Source organism: Mirounga leonina, unplaced genomic scaffold (genome assembly GCF_011800145.1).
Source record: "Mirounga leonina isolate KUSES-001 unplaced genomic scaffold, KU_Mleo_1.0 Mir_125, whole genome shotgun sequence".
In the NCBI taxonomy this organism is placed as follows: domain Eukaryota; kingdom Metazoa; phylum Chordata; class Mammalia; order Carnivora; family Phocidae; genus Mirounga; species Mirounga leonina.
In genome coordinates, this window is record NW_023270305.1 from 47,458,843 (window position 1) to 47,484,877 (window position 26,035).

Consider the following 26,035-nt stretch of genomic DNA (forward strand, 5'->3'; position numbering starts at 1 on the left):
ATCCTGGTTCTTCCGTTTCCTAGCTGCGTGAACTTGGAAAAGTTACTTAACCTCTCTGTGCCTCAATTTCCCCCGCAAAATGAGAATATGGTCATACCTAACTCATATGAACATTAAATGCATTAATATTTGCTAAATATAGCCCTGTACGCTATCAGAATTTTTGAATTTTTTAAAAAATTATACCTTACCAGGATAGTCTGAAAATACAATCTCTTTTTTTCTACTCTATTCAAAGAAAAGCCCTTTATATCCTAAGATGACAGCACAAGAAGAAAAAAAAATGGTGGGAGAAGGGTTTTTTTGCTCAAAATAGGGCAGAATATGCAAGGCCAAAAAATTGTGAATATGTGAAATACATGAAAAATATATCTTTAAGGGGTCAAAGGATTTGGAAAAGGATATGAAGTGTTTCATGTCCTAATAGCCTACCTTAGTCATAATCAAGAGTTCTTTGAGAACTCTTGATTATTCTAGGAGAGTGATTTTGTTAAATCAGCCATTAGATATTTAGGCTATACCTACCTTGGCAAATATTTATTACTAGAAGTTGGATTTGAGCAAATAAATGCCATATTTTGGGACATCTTAATAACCTGAGTTGAGATTCCAAAACAAATATTTCTAATAGTTGGGTTTTTTTCTTTTCCCCCAATGGACATGCTCATTTTAAGCATTAAATAAAATAGCACATGGGTGGAAGTTTCTATAAAGTTTTTGCAAGCTTTCTCATATACCCTTCCAGCTATCATTTAAACCAGCACTCCTGGTTGCCCCATTGAAATAGTCACGAAAATATTTTCTTTCATTCACTCTTTCAGCCAGTATTCGATGAATCTCTAAGTGGGCTAGGGCCTGCGCTAGGTGTTGTAACACAACAGTGACCTACACAGACACGACCCATGCCCAAAAGCATACGACCGGCAAGATTCTCTGACGACTAACGTATACCCATATGAGAATGTTGGAAAACCTTTTCGTCTCTAGTCTTCCAACCTGTGTTTTCTCAGCCTCTTCAAGATTAGGAGTTATGGTGACCGGGCCACAGAATCTGTAATACTCAAGACTCTAGCTAAGAGATTTGGGTAACATTTCAAGACATTAATCTCATTTCAGTGTAACCAAGGTCCCAAGGCTAAGCTTGAATGAGAGAGTCCTTTAATACAGCTCCATTCAGATAAAGCATGTCGGTGGTCCAAGAGCAGCTGAACATTTTGTTGAGCATTGTATCAAGAAAGTTTCTGTAAAGGACAAGGTTCAAAATGGGGGTGTTACCACCCACACATGTACTGGAGCAATTAGAATGTGTGGGAGAGTCTCCAAACTTCCTTCAGGCCATAACTCTTCTTCACAGGTTGTACTGCAACTGAAATCATTAAAGATGGTTCCAGTCACATACTCATGAAGCCAGAGCCAATGATGCAATTCTCATGCTCTCTAGCTGGTTTTGCCATATCTCACAGGCATAAACTGGTCTAGTTGGTTTTGCCATATTTCACAAGTATAAACTGGTCTAGTTAGTTTTTCCATATCTCAGAGCTATAAACTCATCCTAAACCTAAATAATCTAAAATTATTTATTTGCAGTCACAACCAGTCAAGGGAAAGACACCAATAAGTCAATTTACATATAAATTGAAAAAAACTTTCAAAATACATTCTTTAACAATAAAAGAACTGCTGGTGTGTAGAATGTACCACACATTAGCATGCTCTAAGAAAAGTCTTTCCAATCATATTTAATTATAAACCCAAAGAAAACCTGAAAGAAACTCCTCATGAAATGGAGGGCCTTATAATGAAATGGAAGTCCAGCTAACACGTGGTTTTCTAACTTTAATAAAGCTGGTATAGAACAGTGAGGGCCTGACCATACAAGTCTAAGGATATTGATGTTTATCTCCACTTCTTTCACTGCTTAACAGAACTTTGGTTTTCTATAAAGGTTAAAAAGAAAGAAAGAAAAACTGAAAATAACCTAACAGTCCATCAATAGGCAACTGGCCATATAATTATTAAAAATGATTGTGTGTGTGTGCACGTGTGTGTGTGTGTGTGTGTGTGTGTGTCGTCCTTTTGGCATTCGTGCCATATTCTTCTTAAAAATGCAGGTGAGAAGACCATAGGCATAGTATGACCCCATTTGGGAAAACACATGTTTCGCACAAAAAATAAAAGTCTGAGAGAGAACACAAAGAAGTGAATAATGGTTATCTGTTTAGCGGGCTTTCCTTTCTCATTATTTTCTATGTTCCACCTATATTTTCAGAAGTTGAAACCCAGGTAGGGCTTCATTACATAAACCCAGATAGGCGCAGCCAAACTATCACTTCTAAACGTTTGTGCCTAGACAGACGGTATCTTCATTTACATCTGTTAGATTTCAATTCCACAGAAATCTGTGTACTACTGCCTGCCAGTAAGTTTCACATAAATAAATACACCAAATATATGCATGGTTACGTACAGACATACACACAAACTTTACAAAAACATGAATGATAAAGACTATTAATAATCACCCACATCTGTCCACATGGCTACCCTATCAGCAGTTCTCAAACTCCAGGGAGCATGAAAATCCCCTGGAAGTTTTGTTAAAACACCAATTGCTGGTGGACCCACCCTCAGAGCCTCTGATTAAGCAGGGGGGCCGAGAATCTGCATGTCTAACATGTTCCCGGAGATGCTGTTGCCACTGGTCAGGGAACCACTTGGAGAACTACCGACATAGCAATGCTATTTTGCCTACGTGATGGAAGCCTGAGGGTGATTTGGTGCCTCTCTGTTCAGTGTGTTCAATTCTACTCTCGGAAAGATGGTAAACAGCTGTTCTTTCTCCTCACTGGAGAAAAGAGAGGGAATGGAATTAACATGCCGCATAATGATTTAGGTTTGCTCTGGAGGGAGAATGTCCTTACATAAGGATTATTAAGTGCTAAGATGGGCTTAGAGGGTTACTAAGAGGAAGTTGTTGTTATCTGCCTCCCGGGAGATTTTTCAGAATTTACAAACCTAACTTGGATGGAAGGGAAGAAAGAGAGTCGACATGAGGGGCGCTTGTTATTTTCAGGTGAACCAAATCCATTCCATTACCTTTTGTTGAAATGGGTAACTACATATTTTCTCTTCCTCTGTTCCCCAATCAGAGTGATAGGCAATTGTTCTCTCTGTTTTCTCTCACCTCAAGGAGAGTGTTTCAGATTCACATCACATTGAAATAGTTTAATTTGTAACCTTTCCTTGAGAGAAAAACAGATCCACCAGGACATCTTCCTCATGCTAGGGCAGAACCAAATAAGAGGTTTACATCTAACTCCTTTGAGGAAAAAGCCCAGAGCCCAGATATCAGCTCAGTAAATCTTACAAAAGGTTGCCTTCAACATGGGTCCGGAGCAATGAGAGAAAACATTTGGAGAATGAAAACAGGTTTAGTTATACAGCCTACTCAACTAATTTTCTTCAGGTTAAACTCTTTGTTCTCAGCTGTTGGCCATCTCAGAGAATAAAACAAGTCTCCATCTACAGCCTACATTTCCCTTCACTGGTTACACATGTGGACTTTTCCATGGTTCCCATCATGCAGCTGGGAAAACGGACATACTACTCTCCCACCACATTTCAAGACCTTGGGCTCTGGTGGGTGTAAAACCTGGATTCGCAGCTCCGCCGACATTTCCTGCCTGTGTGACCTTGAGCAAGTTACTTAAGCTCTCTGTTCCTCCTCTGTAAGATGGAATCAATCATACCTATTTCCCCTGGGGATTAAATGAGATGCAATGTCGAGAGGACCAAGCCCCATGCCTGCCTCACAGGAGGAGGTCAACAAATGTTACTTGTGTCTCCCTTCAAAACCCAGTCCATGAGGAGAAAATGGGCTCCTGGACAGGAGCCATTTGATGGCTCTTAAGTCTGATTCAACATTTGTTACAAAGCTAATCTTGTACATAGATTTTGTCCACTTCTTATCTTCTCCCAGGTCAGTGCAACTTTGCTTCAATGAGTGCCTCTGAATTTTCACCAGCCTGTGTGGTAGAAAAACCTCTCCTGCACTGGTACATTAATAAACTAAATTTTTTGGATGCAATTATTTAATTAACTCCCAATCAACATTTCCTTTGGAACCCATTATTTCCTTTAATATGAAGTGAGAAAACGGAGAAATAGCTTTAGAGTCAACATTGGTATTTAGATTTCTCTGCTTTATTTAAAAAAGCAAATACTAAGCTCCAACTATTTTCAAATGGGGCCTTATTCAGATTATAACCAAAAAAAAAAAAGAAACACACAAAAAATAAAAAACCAATAGCTACAAAATGAGAATAATATGATTATATATCTCAAAGCATTATTAGGAGGATGAAATGGGATAATGCATGCAAAAATACCTTGCAGAGTTCATAGGACATAGTTATCGGTAATTATTATTATGATGGTTTTGAGTACATGATGATGAAAGTCCTCTTCAGATCTAAAATTAGGTGCTTAGAAGTAATTTAATCCTCAGGAAAGCCTGTCTCATTCCTTCACTCTATACATACCACCTTCCTAGACAGATAACACTTAGGGCCTGTGGACCATATCCACAGCAAATTCCTACTTGTGCCATAACTTCGTTCTTTTTCATTAATTTGTAGGAGTGGGCATTTATAGACCATCTCTAAATACATTTCTTTCATAGTTGACTTACGTCTTCCATTCTTGCCCTCCCAGTCCATGCTTCAGAAAATAAGCATGAAATCATAATTATTTGGAACTGAAGGGACCCTAAGGGTCATCTAATCCACTCTTGTTATTTTGAAGATGAGGGACCTGAGATTCAGAATGTGAGGTGACATCCCAAAGCCCCCCAGCTGGCACTATCACACCCAGAACCCCAATTTCTTCCTTCCCATGCCAGCAGGTAGGGAGGTAAGGCAAGCACTAATCGGTTTTAGATAGTTGTTGCATAGACAATATGTTTGTTTTTATTTTCCTATCTCCAGGAGTTCTTTTATCTGCAAATGACAGAAACCAAACGAGTAAACTTTAGCAGAACAGGGTTCCACTGGTTCATATAATATGGCCCCAGGCTGCACAGAAATTCTGGACACAAGAGACTTGAAGATCAGGGCTTGTTATTGGTCTCTTGATTCTTTTTTTTTTTTTTTTTTTGTGGATTGACTACATTTTTTCAGACTGACCTTCTCCATAAAGCTGCCCTAACATAGGGAAAGGACTATGCAGATTGGACCACATGATCCTGAATATAACGGCAACCCACACACAGGAACATAACTGAATAAAGGTGTTACTTTTCTCACATAGCAAGAATTATGAAGGTGAGCAGACTAAGGCTGGAGTAGCCACTCGAGATGATGGTTTCAGTGATTCAACACTCTCCCTATTCCTACTCCATAGTTCTTAGGCTTCAGACATGCCATGTTTCAAGCAGAAGAAGGGAGAGGAGTAAGGGCAAAAGTCACCTGTCAGCTGAGAGTGACCCTTTTTATCAAGACAATAATTTTCCAGAAGTCCCACACAGTAGACTTTCAATTATATCACATTGGCTGGAAAATGGGAGACAAGGTCACTTTTGGCTCCAGGAAAGTGTAAAGAGATGGATATTTTCAACTGGGAACATTCCCACTCAAAAAAATCAATCAATTAATTAATAATGGTGGGATTTTGTTCATAAGATAAAAGGGAAAACTAGATACAGAGTAGGCAACTTGTTTGCCACAGGACATTCCTCTTATTTCCAACTAGACAAATCCTGAAAAGGGCCATTAATTGGCTCTCTTGGGCCCCACACCCACCCTCGTGGCCAGAGTGGTGGGATATCATGATTCACAGTCCCAGCTAGCACCACAGGCAGGTTAGGAGAGGATTTTCGACATAAGGAGGAGGCACAATGCCCAGGTAAAAAGGGGGCTCAGCAGGGGCAACCAGAGACATCACGACAGTCCAAATTGTACCAGCTATATCCAAGACTATCCAAGAATCTGTTCGATATTTAAAATACTGATCATAATCATGAATTTTGAAAAGCACCAAGAATTTCCTCTGATGAAATTCAAAATGTATCCCAAAGCCACAAGGAAACCCATAGCAAAGGCCGATTCCAAATATGAAATATATGAGATCCCCTACCCATTTGTCAGGTGCATCATGTTATGGCCTACGGGTGAGTAATAGGTCAAGGCTAGGTATCTGCTGCCTCATCCAGTGATATTATCTTCAATCATGTTAATTAAATTAATATGACTTGCACTAATGAAAACCGCAAAAACCTATTTTGGTTTCTATCAGCACATACATTTTGATAATTTAGTCCTGTCAGACTTGTGTGCCTCTCAGAACCAGAGTCAATGCTCATAATATCAGGGTAATTTTAAGCATTTTCTATACAAAACTAACAAAGAAAATGACTTGTGAACTAAATCTCACTTCGGTTGAGCAGCAAACCAAATCAAGGATTGTATATTCATGATGACTTTACTGACGCTGGTGGTTTTATCCATCCGTCTCTCTTTCTTAACATATATTCCTCTATGACATGTTTTCTAAATGATTAGCCACCTGAGAAAATATTTAAATGAGCATATCATAAGGTAAAAGATTTATGGCCTAAATTACATTAAACAAATTCAATATGCTGTGCATATGGAAATTAGAAGTTTCCAGATTATATTTTGGCCATTAAAATGTGCCTTAAAATATTTAGTTTCTGTTTGCAACAGTATGATCTTCTTTTCCCCTGTTCATCTGATGGCAGATTCTCAGAGTAACCAAGCGAAAACAAATGACTTAGTCCTTGGTTCAGAGAAATAATGGGTTACTAGCATAATTAATTTTATGTTTAATTACTGTAGAATGAAACAATTCAACAATATCCAATCAATCCTTAGAATGACAGAACAGAAGGTCAGCAGTTGCTAAGTCAATTGTTTTGAAAGAGAAATTTATGTCAGGTTCTCTTTTATGTGCTATGGAAAGAAATTGGATAAAAGTGGTCAAGCAAACATTAATTAATTGTATAAATGTAATCTGGTTGTCATGCTAAATCATACAGGCCGGGGATACAGTTCTCAGAATGGTGGACAGGCACCCACTCCAAATTTCAGCGACATGCCCAACCCACCCCCATTCCCAACCATACACAATCAAAAGCCCCCGGACCAAATATTAACATCCCTAGAATTAATTTTCTAAAGTTTGTATTGACAACCCTATGGAAAAGAGTTGATGGTTCCAGTCCATTTCCCTCTATACCATCCCTGCAGCGTGTGGAGCTGAGGCTAACTGACCTCTCCATTCCCTCCGCCTCCCCAACCGTCTTGCTGCCCCATTAATAGCAAGAAAGAGAATCCCAACTATTCCACAGAGCGATTCTTCTGATCCTTGCATTGATCATATTGGGGAGTTCATGTAAACAATAAGCTAGTGGATCAGAAAAGTGGTCCCCATTACCTTTGCACATTTAAGGAGTTCATTATCCAAGATCTCCCCCTGACTATGGATTTCCCCTCACTTTATGCATTTAGATACTCTGCTTATTCAATTCAGAAAACCCTAGCTTTCCCTCTGCCATCACTAAGATACTTATATCGATACGATGGTGTATTTGCCCCAGGACTGTTCCTCCTGTCTCTATTATAATTCCTTTGGGAGATGCCCCCCAACATCCTATTTCCTTTTTTCTCAGTGTTTCCTTTCTGAACCTAGAGTATGGTGTAGCAATTCCCCCGCAAGCACAAAGGTGAAAAACCACATCTGCGTCACCTGAGAATTTTCTGTGAAAAAAACTGAGGCACCACCTTCTCATTTTATCTACCAACACCGTAAAGGCAGCCTTCAGAAACGCTGGCGTGAGGAGAACGAGCCTTCCGTATTGAGGATGTGACTAAAAATGAAGAGTGTGAGGCCGTTTAATTCATGGGACTCGGCAAAATATAGAGCAAGCTCCTTCAGGGAGATTAACATCGGTAAGGCCCTGAGGTTCCTGGGGGAGTGACTGGATTGAAGGGACGTGAGGGAGGCTGCCAGGGTGCTGGAAATGGTCTGGGTTTTGAGCTGGATGCTGGTTATGCAGATACATTCCGTTCGTGAAAATTATAATTTATATATTGTTCTGAATACAGGTATACTTCAAGAAAAGATACTCAAAAATAAAAAAAGATCCTAGTTCTCTTACCAAGGGAAGCCCCTGTCATATAAGCCTTGGTGTCCAGGAGTTTGGGGCAAACGTTTCTCTGGGAGGATCTTGGATTCATTATAGAAAGTTGTGTGGACGAATCTGGTGTTTCACAAAATGACGAAGGTTCTGGGCGCAAGCTGAATGTTCCTGAGCCATGGCCTGATCCGGCCAGGCTGACCTGGGCCAGGTGAGAATTCTGCCTGCCTGTCAGTGACGGCAACAATGCGGAGCTTTGAAGCTGTATCTTAAACGCAGAATCTTCACTTGAGAGGCCAGAATAACCCTAAACTCCGTGAAAAGGGTGCATAGTACCAGGACCTGTGTGTGTATCTGGAAGGCCCCTTGAACCAGGACAGGTGGGCAGCCCTCGTGACAACAGCCGCCAGCCATCTGTAGCAACACTGTTATCCTGGGTGCCCAGAATCAACCACAATATTGAAACAGTTGCTTTCCCTGGGCTACCACATATTTTCCAATGGGAGAATTCAGCTAGTCTTAGCATTCTTAAATACAAAGAAATGCGATGATGACAAATTTACTGTCTTCAGAATAATCTATGAGTTATTTCTTCCAGTATTAAGACACTCTCAGTAGCAAAATGGTTTGTCTACAGAAACAATCCTCTCAGACTGAGTAAATACCAGGCGGACAGCCACATCGCCTGGACTCTGAAATCATTATTTCTGGTAGTAGGACTGGCTGATACTCTCAGAGGCAAGTTGGCATTCTCTAATAAATCCAGTAAAGCCAGAAATAGAAATGCGGAAGCGGATTAGATTAAAACCATTAAATTACATTCCTCAAAAAAGACACTCGATAAATCAGCCACTGATATTTTTGAGTAAATCTTAAAAAAAAAAAAAAAAAGTCCCTTCTGTACGGATTACAAACGGGTGGGTATATTATAGTATAGCATAATACTGTCTTGTTCAGTATTATATGTCATCGAAACTAAGAAACCATCGACTCTAAGAAGCACAATTACTCTTTTTTCTTTTTGCTGAACAAATTAGACATGTAACACTGTGCATGATTAAAGTGTACAACATGTTACTTTAATGCATTTATACTTTGTATAATCTGATTGCATTGGAGCACTATTTATTATATTACACAATTAATAATTACATAATTACACTATTATTGCCTATATTCAATATACTGCACATTAGATCTCTAGGGCTTGTTTCCTACTGGTCACAAGGTTGTACCCTTAAACACCATCAGTTTTGTTCAACCCCATCCCCTGGTAACCGCCATTTTACTCTCTGTTTTTCACAGGTTTGCCTTTTTTGAGATTCCACATGTAAGTGTTATCATGCAGTGCCTTTCTCTATCTGACTTATTTTGCTTAGCATAATGGAAGCACAATGATTTTATGTAATATCACTAAGAAAGGGAGAAAAACAACTAATTTTAAAAATTTCATGACATCTCTTTTAAGAAGCAGCCTCATTTCAGATATTAAAAGGTGAAAAATGTATCTTAGGTGTGCTGAAATATGTGTTTTTCCTACTATCAAAAAATATGTAGTTAGAAACTTCCAGCTAATTTTAAATTTTTTGGGTTTTTTTTAAGATTTTATTTATTTGCGGGCGCCTGGGTGGCTCAGTTGGTTAGGCGACTGCCTTCGGCTCAGGTCATGATCCTGGAGTCCCTGGTCGAGTCCCACATCGGGCTCCCTGCTCAGCAGGGAGTCTGCTTCTCCCTCTGACCCTCCCCCCTCTCATGTGCTCTCTCTCTCTCTCATTCTCTCTGTCTCAAATAAATGAATAAAATCTTTAAAAAATAAAATAAAACAGAAAATACTCTTAAAAAAAAAATCAACTGAGCCACCCAGGCGCCCACTTCCAGCTACTTTTTAAATTCAATAGCAATTGATGTTTTTATGATTGCATTGATTGATTGCCTTTTTATGATTTAATATGAAAAGGAAAATATTGTTTTGCTTCTTTAAAAACAAAGTTGCTGTTTAGACACCTGGGTGGCTCAGTCGGTTAAGCGTCTGCCTCCAGCTCAGGTCATGACGCCAGAGTCCTGGGATCGAGCCCCGCCTCGGGCTCCCCGCTCAGCGTTGGGCTCCCCACTCAGCCGGAAGCCTGCTTCTCCCTCTCAATCTGCCGTTCTCCCCGCTCGTGCTCTCTTGCACATGCTCTCTCTCTCTCTATCAAATAAATAAATAGGATCTTTTTTAAAAAGTTGCTGTCTTCTACAAAGTGAACATAAAAGGTCACAGTCCCCTCTTCCATTTTCTGCAACAGTTTTTGCACTGCTACTGAAAATATGACATCAAATGGAGTACTAAGATCCACACAAACTGTAATTCACAAAATGCAGCTTCTCAATATTTCCTTTAAACACAACTCTGAAGCAGTTATACAGCCACTTTCCAAGACCTTAAACACGTGTAATTATAGAAGAGAAGTGCATTTGCAGCACTGAATTCAACCACATTCTCTTAAACTTGATCTCCAAATGTCCGTGGCAGTAATAAAACTATCATTTGCCCCAGTGAATGTGCTTTGAGATTAATTTTTCTTTCCATTTTAATTATAACACATTTTGCTTTCAAGAGAATAAGTAGAAGTCTAAATTAGAAGAAAACTCAATTAACTGAAACTTATAATTCATTCTAAACATATCGCGGAAAAACTGCTTGAAGCAGGAAAGTTCATGGTTCTTTTCCCTTTTTGAGTGGAGCTGGAATGAATCCTCTAGATTTGGGGCTTGAATCCTCCAACTATTTTGAAACCATAGAAGAAAACACAGTTTTATGAGATTGAAGTTTTTTAAATTATGAGTAGGGAATAACATTTCCACATGCCCACCAATCTAAATATAGTGAAATGGCAAAAAGAATGAAATACTTTAGGAAAAGATGACCACTAATGTGGACGATACACTACCAGTGGGATCAGTTAGAAATACTTTGGTACAAAACATTATGAGCACTTTATCACTAGCCCTTGTGGATCAACGCTCCTGTGCTTTCATTTTTACTCACAGAATTCTATATAAATGCTTAACAACCAAATGCAAGATGTAAATTTTGATTGAATTCTGGATTTTATTTTTTTTTAAAGATTTTATCTATTTATTTGAGAGAGAGAAAGCATGAGTGGTGGCAGGGGGGATGGGCAGAGGGAGGAACAGACTCCCTGCTGAGCAGGGATCCCAATGTAGGGCTCAATCCCAGGACCCTGGAACCATGACATGAGCCAAAGGCAGATGCCCAATCCACTGAGCCACCCAGGTGCCCCTGAATTCTGGATTTTATTTATTTTTTTCTTAAGATTTTTTTTTTTAATTTATTTGACAGAGAGAGAGACAGACACAGAGAGAGAACAAGCAGGGGGGAGCTGCAGAGGGAGAGAGAGAAGCAGGCTCTCTGCTGAGCAGGGAGCCCCATGTGGGGCTTGATCCCAGGACCCTGAGATCATGACCTGAGCCGAAGGCAGCCACTTAACCGACTGAGCCACTCAGGCACCCCTGAATTCTGGATTTTAAAAGGCAACTCTAAAATGCATTTTGGGGACAATTGGGAAACTGGAATATGCACTATATATTAGATTATATTAATGAATTGTTAATTTTCTTTGGTGTGTTAATGGTGTTTTAGCCATATGGGAAAATGTCCTAATTCTTAGAGGACACATGCTGAAGGTTTAGGAGTGAAGTGACATGATGTCTGTAATTTACTTTAAAATGGTACAACCATACACATGTACACCCATGAAAGAGAGAAAGAACACACAAATGTGACAAAAGGTTAACAACTGGTGAATCCAGGTGAAAGGTATACAGGTATTCATGATATTATGTTTTCTACTTTGCTATAGGTTTGAAATGTTTTCAAAATAAAAAAGTTGAGGGGACCTTGTTTCACTGCATGGAAAAATTCTTCATCTGAATGACGTTGAATACATGTATTTTTCTCTCTTCCCCTACATTACAATAGTTGATTTTAATATGTGCTTTTCTGATGCTCCAGTAAAATACTTCTGGAAGAATAGCAGATCAGCAGGCCTTGTTTTAAGTTTATTAACTGACAACCTACTTTCAATGTAAAAGAAAATGTAACCTAGGTCTGTTTTAAAGCAATGATTGTCAGCTCACATGGTCAATATGTCATGCAGGGAGTGAATTACTTTGCCTGTAATCTGAGCTAAATGAATGTCAATGTCAGGTTGCATAAATCATAGATTAAAATGTATCACTAAGTGCAATCAGATAGGCAGCATCACCCTTTGCCCTCCAAAAAAACCCCAAATCAGGGCTCATTTTATACAAGTTTTCCAAGTGGCAGATAGAAGTCTCTTGTATGGCAGAAAGGACTAGAGGGGCTGGATGTAACGTTTATGTGTCTTATAGCCACTCCATCTCTGGTGAGATTGAAAAGTAAAACTTCACTATGTCCAGGGGTTCATTAACCAGACAAGCAAATTCTCCAGGTTGATATCCCATGTAATGATAAGAGAAATAAACAAAAACTCCCTGCCGAGAGTAAATACTAGAAAGTATATTATTTTGGTAGAATGCCTCTCATATCCTAAGCTTTATAGAAAAGGCAAATTTCCTTGAAAAGATGCTCTCTGAAGATAAGGCCCAGTCTACAGAAAAGGCACCTATTGTAATACCCTCATCCTTGGCCAAGGCAACGGAATGCATCTCTGTTCTCTGGTTCTTCCAAAGGAGACAAGTGGATTCAGCAGCCATGTCTAGCTAACCAGGCACCCACTGACCATGCTGATGGTTTTGAACATGGGAGAGGTTTGTAAAGTGGACAGACAGCTGACTCCAGCATCAGAGAGAAGTGGATTTGCACCCCAGCATTCCTGCTGTCTGTCCGCGCGGAGCAGGTCAGTTAAGGTTTCTCCTCCTTGGTTTCTTCATCTATGAAATAGGTATGATAACGCCCACCTCTCCAGGTTGTTGGAATAGTTAGCAATAACAAACGAAAAACACCTTGGAAGGGCCTGACACGTATCAGCTACTCAAAAAAAGGGAATTATTATAAATTGTTTAAAGTAGTAAATTTTATTTTTCAAAGATACGAATGTTTTCTGATGGAGCAGATCACTCCGGTCTTGATCAGTAGGTAATTGATGTGCTTTGGATGGAGAGTTCTGTGCATGTATTAGTGATTCTGTAATACTCAGTAAGGCACGTTATGCATAACACCAAGTAAGCTAGAAATCTGGCTTATTACTATGGCATCTCATCACTACTCGAGGACGATCTGCATTTTCCAACTGGGACGAATGGCAGGAAAGAGACAAAATCTATGTTTCCCCTAATATGTGGAATCTAAAAAACAAATAAACAAATAAACAAACAAAAAGGAGAATCAGACCTGTGAGCACAGAGAACACACTGATGGTTGCCGGAGGGGACGGGGGTGGTGGGACAGGCAAAATGGGTGAGGGGGAGATGAAGCTACAGGCTCCCAGTTAGATGGTAGCTGTGCTTGCGGGGAGAACAGCCCAGGGTTTAAACTTGTCCAATCACTATGTTGTCCACTTGAAACGAATGTGACATTGTGTGTCAACTACACTCAAATGTAAAAGTTAATAATGAAAGGAAAGAATGGTAGGTAATGGCCAAATACCTACTTCATTTTGTTCCATGTCCCTGTTTCTAAGTGAGATCTCCCAACCTCAGGTGGAAGAAGAGCAGCTACTTTGCATTTCCCAGGAGTGCAGCATGGGGAGGGGACGCCACACTGGTTTTCAGGGTGGGGATCCTTCTGGCAGGGGAATATGAGAGGGAGAAAAACCATCCCCACCCAGGAGCCTTCTAGAGGTTCTTACTCAGAAATTTACTGGGTAAGGCTTTTTGTTCTTTTTTTTTTTTTTAAATATTTTATTTATTTATTCATGAGAGACAGAGAGAGAGAGAGGCAGAGGGAGAAGCAGGCTCCCAAGGAGCAGGGAGCCCGATGCGGGACTCGATCCCAGGACCCTGGGATCATGACCTGAGCTGAAGGCAGACGCTTAACCATCTGAGCCACCCAGGCGCCCCTTTTTGTTCTTTTTAATCTGAGGGCCTGATTTCCTGCTATTAGAGTTCCATCCTATATCTATAGCATTTCACTGTGAAATTAACTTCTCCCAAAGGAAAACATCAGCAAAACTAAAACAAGTTGAATCTTCTAAATCGTCAGGACCCGAGTTGTTTTGTGTTGAGATGGTCCCCAATGACTCTTCTCTCTGTAGATAATATGGAAATAGCGTTTTTGAAATGTGATCTTTGCTCTCTGGGAAGAGGGGTAGGATTGGGTAGAAAGTGCCCGGCTCAGGGTCAGACACGCAGTAGGTGTTGCGTAAGTACACAGAGAACGAAAACATGCCATAGGGTTTTCCTTCCGCTTAAAGTCCAAAGAGACAATAGGCATTATCATCCAACAAAAGAAGAGCTATCTGAAGAGCATCCTCTAGAAAAGCACTCAGGCCAGGCAAGATTACATTTTCAGTGTTAACCTAAACGATCTTTTAAGTTGGCTAGAAGGTCAAGACAGCAGCTAATAAAACCAGCAACTGAATTTACAATAAAGAAATGTCCTTCCCCTGCATGGGAAATTTTTATCTTGCCCTTTCCTTTGGTCACACATTGCATGAGTATTTCTTTAAATTCTTCAAAAGTGAAAGTTGGACTAAATAAGATGTAAGCTTTGGAGGCTGAGATCTGCTGGATGTGTTTTTTAAACAGCTCTTTAGATGGGCGAATACGGCAGCCTGATGAAGAGATGCATGCCTTGATCATCTGTCATCTGCTTGTCTTTAAGCCCTGAGGGGTAGTTTGTGCCAGATCGAGAAAGAAGTATGCCCCAAGAGACTGAGGACAGCACTACCTGGTAATCAAAAAAGAGAAATGAACATGGCATTGAAGAGACTTAAAGAGGCGGGCACAAAACTCATTTGTTTACCCCCTAATATAAATTTCCTCACAGACCTCGTTCATTTCTGCTATCCTTCTCCCTAGCTGGGGAAGAAATTGCACCATTTCTCTTCCTCTGCCTTTACATCTCCACGCACGCATAGGGTGCCACTTGCATCCTCAAGCGTGCTGGGTATCAGCACTGCCCGCAGCTCGGGACCGGGCCAGCAGGGTCCCCAGTTCCGAGTGGCTTTTACAGATTTTCATGGGACCAAGGGCTTTTCTCACAGGAGGTCGGCTACAGGACCTTGGGAATCCAGGCAACAGGAATGCAGATGGTCCTGGACAGTTTGAGAAGTTCAGTCTCGGCTACAGAAGCTCCTGCCACCCCATTCCAGACGGGTTTAAGACTGAAGCAACTCAGCAGACCCCACTCATTCATTCTGGTACAGAGGCTCCAAGCGGGGCTATGTCCGTGGTACTTTGTGGCACTTGCTCTTTGGACACCAGCTAGAACTAACTCACTGTGGTTGTTTTCATTTTGTATTCCCCATTTTGGAAAGTGAAATTGTTTGCACTCCCAAGCCCCATGATACCTTCCCCAGCATGATAGACATAGCAGTCTAGGTAACAGACTTCATCAGTGAATACATGAATGACAGAATTCTTTGAGAGAAAGGGGTTACAACATTTACTTAAAATCCTGTGTTCCACATTATTAATTAGGTTGACAGAATACCATGTATTTGTTTCAGAGGGTAAAACTGCCTTCTAAGAAAAATTCATTGACAGGGGCGCCTGGGTGGCTCAGCTGTTAAGCGTCTGCCTTCGGCTCAGGTCATGATCCCAGGGTCCTGGGATCGAGCCCCACATCGGGCTCCTTGCTCGGTGGGGAGTCTGCTTCTTCCTCTCCCTCTGCCTGCCGCTCTGCCTACCTATGCTCTCTCTCTCTCTGTCAAATAAATAAATAAAATCTTTAAAAAAAAAAAGAAAGAAAGAAAAATTCATTGACATTTAGAAGTTTTGAAATCAAAGCACATTCCTCCTGAACATCATTTCTTTGCCAAATTATGAAATTTGGCAACTGGTGAAAAAGAATGAATATTAATAGAAGTATAACAAGTCAGGGAATTAAAAAACCAGTAATAATCTCATTATAATAATTCTTAATTCACTTACTGTAAAGTGTTTTTGAAAAGAGAGACTGGTATGAATAACAATGTAGAATGCCTTTGGGGCTGCATGCAGGTTAAAAAAGTTAAATATTAGAAGCAAGGATGTGGTTGTCATCCTAAAACATATCTTTATACTGTCATACATATGTAAATTTCTCTAGCCAACATACAGAAGCATTTTGCGTATTTTTAAACTTTGCATAAATGGTACCCTACTGTATCTATGTAATGTGGTCTTTTTTAATCCAGACTTTTAGAAAATATATCTGCACTGATATGTGTTGTTCTAATTTATTCATTTCTTTCATCGTCACATAGTATTCCACCATATGAATATTCCACAGTCTAGTCAACCACTGAAAGCCTGATTTTCAAAAGAGAAGAAGAAACCTTTGTAGAAGGTTTCTTGTGGAAGAAAAGAACAATCAGGTAAAACCGACACTTCAATTGTATACACCACGTTCCAAACCAGGGCTTGGTTGTGAGTCTCTTCTCTTTTCCTTGCAGCTCAAGAATGCTGCCTGAGGAAGCGTCTAAGGCAGAATTGTTAAGGAAAGAGGGCATGTATTGAATGGAGCACTGGGTGTTACACGCAAACAATGAATCATGGAACACTACATCAAAAACTAATGATGTAATGTATGGTGATTAACATAACATAATAAAATTAAGAAAAAAAAAAAAAAACGAATGCGCAGAGTGTTAAGACGGGAGGTGGCAGGAAGTACCGAGGACGAGCCCCATGCCTAGCCCTGCTGGTAATGGCCCCAGGGATGCGAAGTAATACCGATAACCGGGGGGACATACCATGCCAAATCAGCTTCTGTTTCTCGAGGAAAATCACTTCCTTTATCACTTGGAGTACTTGGAGTTATGTTTTCCCGAAACACCTGGAAGGTATGCTCTTTGCCTACCCTAATCACTTCCCTGGATGATCCAGGCTTGATCCAGTAATTGATTGAAAGCAAGATCAGGTGCTTCTCAAAGACAAGCCCCAACAAGAGCAGCTTCCCTGCACCACCCGCTCCCGGCCACAGATACCCAGCCCTGCCATTCTTGACATTCAAACCAACAAGTGGGAGGATGGGGCAAAGAGCGGTGAGCTAACGCAGGGGCAATGAGGGAACCTCATCCACTCCAGGGGAATCTCTTCTACCAGTTAAGTATACACACTGCCACCAGCTTTTCCAGGCCCCTGCACCAAGGATGTGGACTGCTTCTCCACCCCATGGTACTTAGAGGAGATCAGGCAAAGGAACTGGCTGGCAGACAGCCTGTTTGAACAGTGGTGATGGGAGGGGTTGGTGGGTCTGGCCAGGAGGAGTAGGAGCCCAGAATTAATAGTGTCTGGAGGGCAAGGCCAATGCCCTGCCAAAGATGGGGCCTCTTGTTGACAACCAGAGGGAGGAAGAAACCCACTGACACTAACAAAATGTGCAGGTCATCCAATCCTTTATTTTTTTGTTCTGCATGGAGCACTGGGTGTCATACGCAAACAATGAATCATGGAACACTACATCAAAAACTAATGATATAATGTATGGTGATTAACATAACATAATAAAAAAAAAGGCTCTCATTTATGCAAGGCCCCTATTTAAAAACCAAGTAAATGTATACATGGAATGCTAATCAAAAACAAAAAGGAACAAAATACACAAAGCATCATGGACAAACCTCCACATCATCATGCTGATACAGTCTCTGAAATGGACCTCTCTGTGTGAATACTTAATTATGTTTTTTATTGTGTCTTTCTCCATTTAGAATGTAAACTCCACAAGGGCAAGCATTTTTGTCTGTTTTGCTCACAGCTATATTCCCGGTGTTCAGAAAAATGCATGGCACATGGTATGCCTTCAATAACTTTTTTTGACTAAGTGAATAAGTTAGAGGAAAGAAAAAAATTTGACTTTAGAGATCATTCAGTCCAAACTGTTATCTTATAGATGAGGACACTGAAACCCTGAGAGGTTGGATGGCTTTCCCCACCACAAAATCAGCATATGGCAGCATCGAGGGTGAGAATGGGCCACTCCTCAAACCCTTCTCCCTGTTGAGTAAGGTCATAAGTAACTCTTTGTTTGATCAAAATTATTCGGTCTTCTTAACTTCCTCTCCAAGCATACTTATAATCATTCCAATTTAATGGATCACCAAGCTTAAAGAAAAAGATACGAAATAAACAAGCTACTCATATTTGCCTCTTACTTCCAAAATAAACAGTATAACACTGTTACTAATGTTTATAGTAAATCTAGTCTGGAATGACATCACTTGAAACCTTTCTGCATGAAGATAATTCAAGGTTCTAAATATCTGCTTTGTACAGAAAGTACTGTTGCTAGGTTCAAAAGGGACAAATGGACTATTCTAAGAAAAGCAAGGTACAAAAAGTACTTGGTGTCACATCACTCAGTAATTTAGGGCAAAGCAGATGCTAGAACCCAAGCGTCTGGCACTCTTTTGCTATATTTCCCAATATTATGAACCTTGAGCTAAGGAATGAATATCTATGGAAGATTCCAGGCATCAGTCAGTGGTTGCCTTCCCTATATTCCTAAAATTGCATCCTTTTTCTTTAAGAGTTCCCTTGTTAGTTTTTAAGTGCAAGCTGCAGAGTGAGAGAGTTCATCTACAGTGATAGCAACAGATTAAGCAGCCTCCACAAGCGAGACCAGCAAGGACTGACAAAGAAGAAAAGAAAAACACGGAGTCACACTTGGGTAATCTTGGCAAAGGTGAGAGGAAGTTGTTAGGCTATGTTGGCATCCTTTTACAAGGCTCAAGACTCAACTTTGAGTATCGTCTACAAAGATATTTCAAGAGGCTTTCTTCCTTTCACTCATCCAGCAAATATTTAGAATGCCCATTATGGGACAAGCACTTTTCAAGGTGCTAGATGTACTCGGGTGAACACATTGGTGCCACCTCCGATCTCTCCCCCCATCAGCTGCTCCACACTCCATCTCTTCTCCCTTCAAACAACTTCTGGAGTTTCAGTGAAATTAGCCTCAGCCATCTGCCAAGAAGGAAAGGACTTGGATTGACCAGTATTCCTCTACTGTCAGAATAATGAATAGTGTGTTAACAAGGCCTTCTCCTCCTAAACACACACACACACACACACACACACACACACACACTTGCATTATAAAAGCTAATACTTGTTAGCCCAAATGGCCCTTTAATTGTGGGATTTCAGGTAGATAACAAAATGAAGTCAAATTAAAGATTTGGATAGTAGAGGAAGGAGGATAATTGGCAAGCAGGAGGTTATCCTGGGTTGGCCCTTAGGATCAGCATTGCAAGTATGGCTTTCAGGGCTTCTCCTTGCTTCTTCCTTTCATCTTTACTGGAATCCACCATTTAAAAAAATAGATGCAAGGATTTTATATGAGGGATGAGGGTGCTTTGTAGGTAGAGAAGTTCTACCCAGTTGCAAGATGAAGGGGCAAAGGAGAAATGTTTGCATGTCCATCATTTTTGGAGTGGAGGTTTTTAGGTTAGAGAATATCCAAATAGAAATTTTAAGTTCAATTTTCCAGGAACTTCTTGGGGACTAAATAACAAGCAAAGAATTTAACACCCCTTATTATGGACTGAAGTTTTGTGTCCCTCCCAAATTCACATATTGACACCCTAACCCCCAATGTGATGGTATTTAGAGATATCACCTTTCGGAGGTAATCTGGGTTATATGAGGTCATGAGGCCTTCATGACGGGATTAGTGGCCCCAGATGCTGGCCTCCGCACACACATAGAAAAGGTCATGTGAGCACACAACAAGATGGCAGCTAAGAGAAGATGTACCAGCCAAGAGAAGACTCAGAATGAAACCTACTTGGCCTGCACCTTTATATTGGACTTCCCAGGATCCAGAACTCTGAGAAATAAATTTCTATTATTTAAGCCAGTCTATGGTATTGTGTTATGCAGCCTGAGCTAAAACACCCCTACTCTATATTTCTAAATCGAAATAATAATGTACTATAATTCCTGATTATATTAACTTCCCCCCGAGGTGCCTGGGTGGCTCAGTCAGTTGAGCCTCCGACTCCTGATTTCGGCTTAGGTCATGATCTTAGGGTGATCGAGCCCTGCATCTGGCTCCATGCTTAGCAGGGGGTCCGCTGGAGATTCCCTCTCCCTTTCCCTCTGTCCCTCCCCCCACTCATGCTCTCTCTCTCTAAAATAAATCCTTTAAAAAAACTTTCCTCCCTTATTCTTTCCTTCTTCTCTCTCTCCTCACACACACACACACACACACACACAGAAGCTAAGAAAATAACTACATAAACAAAATTGCTAAAATAGAACAGGTTTTTAAAATATGCTATGCATACTCTATGCATCTTGAACTGAAAAGGAAATAGATTGACCTGAATAAGAAATTTTTTTTTTTCTGGTTGCTTTCAGTTGTCTTTTGTGAGGAGTCCTTATAAAGCTCATGTGGATAATGATGAACAGTGGGCACCAGCCTATCTTCAACACTCCCCACTCTGCTTTTTTCCCCTGATTCAGAATGTACTAAAGCTACTCAAGCCCTTCCCACTATTTTGGCTGGATCAGTGGGGTTTATTTTTCCTGCAGGGCTATAAGCGAGGTGCTGAGAGTCTCACAGTGAGGACCCCAGCAGGAGAGCTGAGCTGAGTTGTGTAGCCCGGGGAGTAAGTTCATAAATGGAGGAACTCATTTATCTTCCACAGAACCCTTCCCCGCCACCCCCCCCAAACAACTACAAACTACTTAACCCATCCAAACTGAGAGCTGACCAAAGCCACTCTCTTCCTGGGACTGGAGATACCTCCATAATCACAAAGCTTTGCAAGCTAGCATACTTTTGATTGGTTTGAACTGCTAAAACCCTGACTATCTTTAGATTCAGATTTCTTATGTAAATCACTAGTCATTCTCTATACATGGTTAAAGAATTGGAACTGAAGACAAAAAATAAATGAGGAGTCACAGTACCATCAGGTTCATTTCTCCAGAGCTCCAGACTTCTCCAATAGGGCAAGAGTATTGCAATATACCCTATTTCCACAGACTCAGAATGGGGATGTTACATTTTATAATCAAAGAAAATGTTTTACTTGAACAGGAATCCAGGAGTTTAAGGGAATGCTAGGAATGCTAATGTGAATAACCTGCAAATTTAACATAGTTAGGAATTCCTATGCCTTTTTTGCCATTCTGAAATATGCTGAACCACGCGAAAGGGTTTGAATATCTTTTTTTCTTAAGTCACTATGTGTTTGGAGTCCTAAATCACTGGTGATTGGTTATCCTCATTCATTCACATTTTTTTTTTGTCCTCTTCATTCAGTTTTCGCAAATATTTATTGCTGGCTAAGATGTATATTCAAGAATATTGATTGCAAAAAAAACCCCCAATATTGATTACAGAATGTTCACTAATATCAAAAACTAAAAAGAACCTAAATGTTCCTCCATGGGAAGTTATTTAAACAAACCATGGTCCATCCATAAAGTGGAATAGTATGCATCACTTAAAAGATGTGGGGTAGACTTAAAGTCTGGACATGGAGAAATATGACCTTGCTATATGGTTAAGGGCAGGGAGAAGCAGATTATAGAATAGCATTTCTACTGGGATGCTTTTAAATTAAATTGTAAGTATGTGTGGGCACATATGTGTATGTCTACAAGAGTCTAGAAAATATATATATCAACCTAACTTGTTAACAGTGGCTATCTCTGGGGTATTACTTTTCTACTATTTGAATTTTTTTTATAGTAAGCTAATCCATTAACCTCTTCATCACACAGTTGAAGTTCATTGTCTTGGAGCCCATAGAAGAATTACACACACCAGGACCCCTTGTGGTTGGGTAGTACCATATGATTGGTTCTGTCTAATGAATTGTAAGCAAAATGGCACATGTCACTTCCAGGCTGGAACATTCAATTGCTCCAGAGCTCTTTTCTTCTGTCATAAAACCCAGCAATATTTGACACAGTGACTTCAGCATAGGTCCTAAATCAGAAGCTGTGGGCTCCACTCCACCCACAGCCAACCCACATGGCGCGGCATGAGAGAAAAACATAAACTCTTGTCATTTAGAAACCTCTAAGATTTGGGAATTGCTCGTGAAGAATGACCTAGTCTATCCTGACCAGGACAAGTAAGCATTTTTTTTTTAAGATTTTATTTATTTATTTGATAGAGACAGCCAGAGAGGGAGCACAAGCAGGGGGAGTGGGAGAGGGAGAAGCAGGCTTCCCGCTGAGCAGGGAGCCCGACGTGGGGCTCAACCCCAGGATCCTGGGATCATGACCTGAGCCGAAGGCAGATGCTTAACGACTGAGCCACCCAGGTGCCCCACATGTAAGCATTTTTAATTTTATCTTTAAAATAGAGATGTCGAGGGGCACCTGGGTGGCTCAGTCAGTTAAGCCACTGACTCTTGATTTTGGCTCAGGTTATGATCTCAGGGTCATGAGATCGAGCCCTGCATCTGGCTCCGCACTCAGCAGGGAGTCTGCTGGAGATTCTCTCTCTCCCTCTCTCCCTAAAATAAATAAATAAACCTTTAAAATAGAGATGTTATTCTTCTGAAAAGCAGTGTGTGTGAACCTGTCACTGTTCTGGGCCATGGAGATAAAATAGTAAAAAGAAAAAAAAATATCTCGCCCTTTAGGACCTCAAGTTGAATCGTATTTTTAATGTATCATGAGTTTTTCATAAATGCCCTTTATTACATTGAAGAAGTTCACTTCTAGTCTATTGAGTGTTTCTATCATAAAAGGGTGTTGGATTTTTTTCAAATACTTTCTCTGCATCTGTTGACATGATTATGTGTTTTTTTGCCCTCTACCGATATGGTTTGTTAAATTGATTTTTAGATATTGAAAGGAGTGTTTCATCCTTTGAAAGAATTGGTAGATATTTACAGAAAGTCATTTGGAAATTCAGTTTCATTTCATCCCCCACCTCTTGCTCCAGCCTCTTGGATTCATCAGGACAGGCTAGATAATGCTGCTGTGACAAACGAATGCAAAATCACAGTGGTTTAATGCATACACACTTGTTTCTCACTGACATGAAGATCGCTGTCGGTGGGACAACACTCCACCAGGGACTGCGTTTCCCAACCGTATGGTGACTCACAGATCCCAGTGTTCCGATCCCAACGCACTGCTCTCACGCTCACTTACCTGAGGGAGATCCACGTCCTGTGAATCACACAGTTCTCCCCGCCTCAGCCCAAGAGTCACACAGGTCTCTCATTCGCAGATTTCATTGTCCATAATTAATTATGTGCTCTTGTGTTACCACCAGGGGACTAGAAAATACAAATTGTATTGTGCCCAGAAGGGAAGAATACAAAACAGGATTTGTGAACACATAGAATTTTCTCTGCCATAGACTTTGTATATTCTTTTCCCTCTTGTTATGGGTTGAATTGTGTGCCCCCCACCCCTTGCAAAAGATACGCTGCAATGCTAAGCCCCAGCACCTCAAGATGTTGAGTCTATTTGGAAATAGGATCATTGTAGATGTAATTAGTTAAGATGACGGCATACTGGAGTAGCAGGGGGAGTCTTAATTCAGTATGACTGGTGTCATATGAAGAGAGGCACAGAATATCCTGTGATTGCCGAGGGAGAGATTGGAATGACACAGCTAGCTATAAGCCAAGAAATGCCAAGGATTGACGGCCACCACCAGGAACCAGAAAGAGGCAAGGGGGACTTCTACCAAAGGCTCGGAGGCCACATGACCTTGCTGGCACCTTTGAGCTCAGGCTTCTAGCCTCCAGAATTATGAAAGAAAACAATTCTGTGGTTTGAAACCTGGTTTCTGTGGTGTTACCTGGTTACTATAGATCTAAGAAACAGTGTTGAAAAATTTTTACTGAATCTAAGATTACATCAGTGGTAAAACAGGAATTATTTCATGGATGTCTGAGAAAGAAAAAAATCCCGTCAGTTAAACTACGACCTACTCTCCTTAATGATAACCCCGCATGATGCATAAATCGGTCACACCATCCTCCCAACATGATGCAACATCTTCCCTCTGTACCAAGAGGTTTGGCAATGCCTTGTGTCTTCAAGCGTACTGTTTGGCATGTGATAGGTCATCACTTTGCCCGTCTCTCAGTAACAACATACAATCCAGCCATAGCTACCTGTAGGTTTATTCCCTTATTGTGTACCATAAAGCACTCCCAGTTTTGTGCAAGAAAATACGCGATTCCGTTCATCCTTCCAAAATCACTTCACTAATATCAAATTTATGCCCCACTGTTCTGTATCTTTGCCTTTCTACAGGAACTTTCTACAGTAACTCCTTATTTCAACCCCAAATTCTACTGTAGATTCTGAAAAGAAAAATTTTAAACAGCAATTAAACTCAACACATTAGAGCAACAATGCACATAATTCAAACAAAATGGTGACAACGTGAATAACCAGGCTCAAGTTCATGCCTGCACAGGCCATGACAACTATGTCACAACAGCTCTTGTAGGACACTATCAGTGTAAGACATACCCCAAATTCAGAGTGTGAAGAAACGGGCCTCATAGAATCAATAAACTACAGTAATGAAACAACAATAGAATCAGAGCAAGCAGTCCTGACCAAGTCTAAGCCTTTGCTCTAGAATATTTTCTCAGTGTGGTCTGGAGACCTGAGATCTTTTCAGGAAGTCTGTGAATTCAAACCTATTTCCACAATAATATTAAGTTGTTTTTTGCTTGGTTATTCTTCTGTCATTAGAGTACGATGGAGTTTTCCAGAGGCTATGTGTCATGAAATACCACAACAAATTGAACACAAAATCAGATATGAGAACCTGTAGTCTATTAAGCTGAACATCTTGCCACTCTTTTTACTAATTTTTTTTGTTTTGGAAATGTATTTTCATGAAAAAGAATGTTATTTATGGAAATATGAAATGGGTTTATTATTTAGATGAATTAATAGTTAATAGTTAATTTTTTTCTCAGTTTTAGTTTCTCCTACAGTAAATATGGATGGATATAATGACAAAACAAAAGTCCTCAATGAGTTTTAAGAGTGTATAGGGATACTGAGATCAAAAGTTTGAAAATCACTGTTCTAGTAAAACAATGCTTCAAAACTGCCTTTGACTTTAAAGATGCATGTCTTGGTCTGAACAAACCTCACAGTTGAGATTAGACCAACACTAAGATTGGATCAAACACTGAGACGATTATAATGTCCCACTCCGTCATACGTAATTCAAAAGCAAAAATACTAAATAAGAAGATATAATTTGATATTTCAATAAGATACGTTTATAAAATAGCTTCCTCTTTGATTGTGTGTGTGTCTGTCTGTGTGTCCTTCCCTTCCCGTCTTTCCTGTCTTTTGACGCCCAGAGCATGTGCTTAGACAGCCTGCAGCTTCGGCCATGTGCTGACTTGGCTTTCCACAGTCTGCATCCAAAGCGAAGGTTCCCGAACTCCTTCACCTGGTCTTTTTCACAAGCAACCTGCACAACTCTATCATGAGTCCCTCCCCTTTCTTTCTTTCTTTTTTTTTTTTTTTTTAAGATTTTGTTTATTTATTTGAGAGAGAGAGAGAGCATGAGAGGGGGGAGGGTCAGAGGGAGAAGCAGACTCCCCGCCGAGCAGGGAGCCCGATGCGGGACTCGATCCCTGGGCTCCAGGATCATGACCTGAGCCGAAGGCAGTGGCTTAACCAACTGAGCCACCCAGGCGCCCTCTATCACAATTTTTTATTATTTTTTTTAAGATTTTATTTATTTATTTGAGACAGAGAGAATGAGAGAGAGAGAGCACATAC

The 26,035-nt window shown here is 40.4% G+C and overlaps 1 long non-coding RNA gene across 1 annotated transcript in view; it reads right to left on the reverse strand.

The window, feature by feature from the left end:
* Positions 1–26,035, reverse strand: part of LOC118008042 — a 90,398-nt gene that overhangs the window by 20,263 nt on the left and 44,100 nt on the right. The window lies entirely within an intron of this gene.